This window comes from Bacillus rossius, unplaced genomic scaffold (assembly GCF_032445375.1).
Source record: "Bacillus rossius redtenbacheri isolate Brsri unplaced genomic scaffold, Brsri_v3 Brsri_v3_scf37, whole genome shotgun sequence".
Classification (NCBI taxonomy): Eukaryota; Metazoa; Arthropoda; class Insecta; order Phasmatodea; family Bacillidae; genus Bacillus; species Bacillus rossius.
Genome location: NW_026962557.1, coordinates 237,501 through 242,500, shown reverse-complemented (window position 1 = coordinate 242,500; position 5,000 = coordinate 237,501). Strand labels below are relative to the sequence as shown.

Sequence of the window (5,000 nt, the reverse complement as noted above, 5' to 3'; positions counted from 1 at the left end):
TCTCAACCGCCTGGGAGCACCCTAGTGTGTGCCTGTCTTTAGGTTATGTTACTTTTAACTTCATTTTCTACAGGCAGACGCGAGGGTGCTCGCCCATTATTTTTATTTTTTTAAATTCTTTCCTACCTTTGGTGTGCCATGCAAGAATTTATCGTCAAAATGGCGGCCCCGAGTGCAAATTTCTCGTCTGCACTGCTGGCTGGATGATTATGTGATGTTTTGAAGGAGGGTGTTTTTTTTTTTGTTTGGATTTTGTGTGAGGGGGGGAGGGGGCTGGGCTAGCTTTTTTTTTTTTTTAAATTTTCTAAACATTCATCTCTTATGTAACAGTGTTCAGCATTAAAAAATTTAAAAGAAGAGGCACTTACTCATCAATTTCAAAACAGCCTATGAAGAAAAATAAAAAAAATTTAAATTCATTCCAGTTTTATACATTCATGATTTGATCACATGTATAACTTTTCTTTTTTATTACCTTATTTAATTTTATTATTATTACTACTATTGCTGCTACAACCTAGAAGATACCTCAGTGATACTAATACCTGCTGGTAAAGTTAAAGGTTTCACCTTTCTTTCTTTAAACATATCACAATACCTTTCTTGAGTTAAATATTATCTAATGGCTTTAAGAAGTTATGGTAATGTTCATCAGTTATAGAGTGTGGGTTTGTGTGTGTGTGTGAGAGTGTATTTTGAAGAGGGCTTTGGTGGTTGGGATGGTGAGGGTGGTGGGTGTTGTGTGTGGGGGGGGGGGGGGGGGGGGGGGGGGGGAAGTAAAAGAGTGTTCATTACACGATTTCTCCTGTTGTTTGTAACAATCACACCTGGTATAGCTATTTCGAGTGGCAAATACAAACTGCAAAAAAAAAACATCTATATCATTGCCAACGGCCATATCACGATGAACACACCGGTTCTCGTCCGATCACCGAAGTTAAGCATCGTCGAGCGTGGTTAGTACTTAGATGGGTGACCGCTTGGGAACACCACGTGCCGTTGGCACTACTATTTTGCACCCTACAGAAAAAAATTTTTTTTTAAAAATTTCAATTTTAAATTTTTTTTTCCCCCACAATCACCACATTTCCCCCCCCCCCCCCCCCCTAACACACACACACACACACACTCACTCTCTATCAATCAATCAATCAATCAATCAATCAATCAATCAATCACTCACTCACTCACCCACCCAGCAGCAGCTGTGAATCTTTGCATGTGTATACCTCATACAAAATTCAAAGTGAAAAAATAAATAGATAAGTGTATATGTATGTATGTATGTATGTATGTATGTATGTATGTATGTATGTATGTATGTATGTATATATGTATATATATATATATATATATATATATATATATATATATATATATATATATATATATAAACACACACACACACACCTATTTTGAAGTTTCTCTGTTTCAGTGGGCAGTTATGTATAATAATGAGAGATTCAAAAAGACGTTGATAACAATGTCATCAATGCCTGTTTAGTGTGCTCATTTGTTGGATGGTCGGCAGCAATACTAGAGGTGGTACAGCTGTAACCTGTAAAATTGTACCTGCAATGTGTTGTGTATGGAAAAAAATAAAAATTATATCATCTAAATTTTTGTTATCCAACAATAACCTTCCCATCAATGCATGATGTCACAGTAGCCATAGCTCTACTCTTTCTGCCATATAACATTGGGGAAAAAAAAAAAAAAAGGAGCTATTAGAATAATAACAAAAGATAAAAAATCATCTAACTGCAGACCAAAATTCAAAAAACTTAAAGTCCTGACTGCCATAAATGAATACGTTCTAGAAACTTTTTATTCATTCTTAAGAAAAAGAAGAAAAAAAAAATTATTATTTTTTTTTTTTTTTTTTTTTTTTTAGATATTCGCACATAGGTATAACACCAGAAATGCTAGTAAATTGAGGATAGTTGAACATAACACTAGGCGATTTGAAAATGGACTAAATTACTTGGGAGTAAAACTTTACAACTTAATATCACAGAAAATAACTAAAACAATTTACCAGTATTAAAAAAAAAAACAGTAAAAAAAATTCTTCTAGAATATCCTACCTACCCTCTGAAGCTATTCTTTAATTTGATTGATAATAGAGAAATTGAACTGTTAATTTGTTGAATGGACTTGTGATAACAGCTGCTTCATGTTTTGCATAAAGTTAAATTGTGTAACATGTTATGTATTTTTTTTTTTTGAAATTTTTTTTCTTGGTAACTTGCATCATGTAAATATTAATTGTCTGCACATACATGTTCTATATCCCGGAGCCTTGACTCCACGTGGGATCAACAGAACAAAAATACAAAAAAAAAAAAAAAATCCAGCTCACTAATCTAGGTGCATTTTGCTAACAATATTTGGAATATATATATATATTTTTTTTTGTGTAACATGCAAATTCTGTATTATTCTGCACACATTATTTATAATCTTCTATCATTTTCTTAGATAATAACTATTAATTCATAAAATAGATTGTGTGTGCATAACCTCCTGGAAACATTTGCACTTACCTCCTACTTTACTTTTTCATTTAAGCAATCCTATTCGCATGTATACACTTAGGTTGCAGCATCGAAATTGTGTAAAATTCAAAGTGTGTATTGCCTGAAAAAAAAAAAAAAAAAAAAAAAGACATACCAAATATTTGCATACAGCGACACACTACATATTTGCACACAGTGGAGTTTTGCGGTAATTAACCTAGCACAATTTACCACACGCAATCACACGCCCGCGATGAGATAACACACTCGCTGTTTTCCTGTTGACCGGCACGAGGAGTAAGAAAAATTGATATTTACACGAGCACACACTCCCACACTAGTCACAACGTCGGTCATCAAGTTGTGTTGAAAATTCCTGTAGCCTCTGTTTTCCCAAATGATTTCACTTAAAATTTCATTTAACAAGACCATAAACAAATTTACAATACTAATTTCTTAAACAAACACTTCAGCGAACAAGTGACTGTCGCATTCATTACAAAGCTTACAACTTAACAGATGTTTCCGATGTGAAATAAAATAAGAAAATGTTTTACAACCAACCTAGAACATTTAGTCAAAACGTTTTTGTCCTGGTTTATGATTATTTTCCGTGACATGAATGTTTCAAAACTAATAAAAATACGAATGCAGCCAAATATAATGAAGTTAGCACATAAAAGACGACTTAAAATATTTCATTTTTCGAGAATTGGCAGAGCAAGAACGCACAGGTCCAACGGAAATTTCTTTAAAGATAAACGACCATCGGACAAAAACACCCCCTCCCCTCATCCTCAAAAATACGTAAATAATATACTTTTTCAATTATATTTTTATCGTTTTTTTTTTTTTTTTTTAATATACTCATTAAAACTTCAAAATAAGCAGGTACTCGTGTGTTTTTCTCTCTACAATGTACCTGATCTCGGTGCGTAAACCTACATCATTTAGAGATGGAATTAATGTACACATACAAGTAAAATTTTGTTCCATTGTAAAATTGAGAGAAAGAAGGTTTTCCAAACGCATTAAGTATGGAGACTTTAAATAAGATTACGAGCTTATAAATGTTTGCAACGAAATAAAGTGACCATGTATCTGCAATTTCAAAAATATTTTTGCTCTGCTAACCTCACATGCAAGCAAGTAAAAATAACCTCACAACTTACTTACCTCTCTCAATTTCGCAGTACCAAAACATAGAAGGGATAAATAGGATAGTTTTTATTCGAAATCCTGCAAGAGTTTTAATTTTTATTAAAATATTTCTCCAATGTAGCATGTGTGTGGAATACTTCATCAGCAACTTGCATCTGCACCTTGAGTGAATTGAAGGGCAGCCAGTTTTAAAAGCTAAACAGAAACTGCACTCTTGAGAATGCATCAGATCCAAGTGAAATGCTTGTTGTGTGTACAGTTAAAAGTTTTATTATTCACACAATGAAAATGTAAACAAAATTTACTCACAATAATAATCACATCATCCTTGGAGGTGCACGAAGAAAGCCATTCCAGGTGGCACTGAACAAGGTGATTTGCTAGTGCTTCCACAGCAAACAGCCTTCATGAAATTATCTCCACATTTTCAGCATACTATACACTAAAGTATACCTAAGTTAATTTAACCATTTTCAAGTGATTCCAGCACAAATTACGTATTTGATTCCTTGAATAACATCTGCAAATGAAAAGTTCCCTGTTTGGTGTAGCAGTAAATTTAAACAGCTCGCAGTGCAAATTAAACAGTGCAGCTGCCATAAAAAAATTACACTATTAGTGGAACTGCCCATTATGTCATCGTAGACTGCTGACATTTAGAAAACATTGAAAAATCAGTGCTAAAGAAGCCCTACATTACTTTCGCTGTCCAAAGTGCGCTGCTCCCTACGTGAGCAAGGCATCGAGAATTTTCTGAACCGTCCGCAACCAGAAAATTGGGTAACCAGATATTTGCAGAGAGAAAAATTTTATTTTCACTTTGCTCTTGCATTCTGTAGGATCAGTCTCGTCATGGCAGATACCGCAGCAGCGACTGCAGCACCAGCTGTTGCCCCATCACAGGCAGCTTCCCCGAAGAAAGGCAAGGCTGCGTCGAAGAAGCCACGAGCCAAGCCCGCGCACCCGCGCACATCTGAAATGGTGGCCTCTGCGATCAAGAGCCTCAAGGAAAGGGGCGGCTCATCACTGCAAGCCATCAAGAAATACGTCGCCTCTACCTACAAAGTAGATGCGGAAAAGCTGGCACCTTTCATCAAGAAATACTTGAAGGCAGCAGTGGCTAGCGGCGAGCTTGTCCAAACCAAAGGCAAGGGTGCGTCTGGCTCCTTCAAGCTGGCTTCAGGGACCACCGGTGCTCCGGACCAGCCCAAGGCTCCAAGCGGCAAGCGTGGTGCAGCTGCCCCTAAGGAAAAGAAGCGATCCGTAGCCAAGAAGGCAGCGGTGGGCAAGAAACCAGTCAAGAAGACTCCGCCTACAGCA

General features: G+C 36.1%; 1 non-coding gene across 1 annotated transcript; it reads left to right on the top strand.

The window, feature by feature from the left end:
* Positions 1-886: 886 nt before the first annotated feature.
* On the top strand, positions 887-1,005 carry LOC134544382 (5S ribosomal RNA). The gene has a single exon (XR_010077708.1). It is a non-coding gene; the product is annotated as a 5S ribosomal RNA (ribosomal RNA).
* The last annotated feature ends 3,995 nt before the right edge of the window (positions 1,006-5,000 follow it).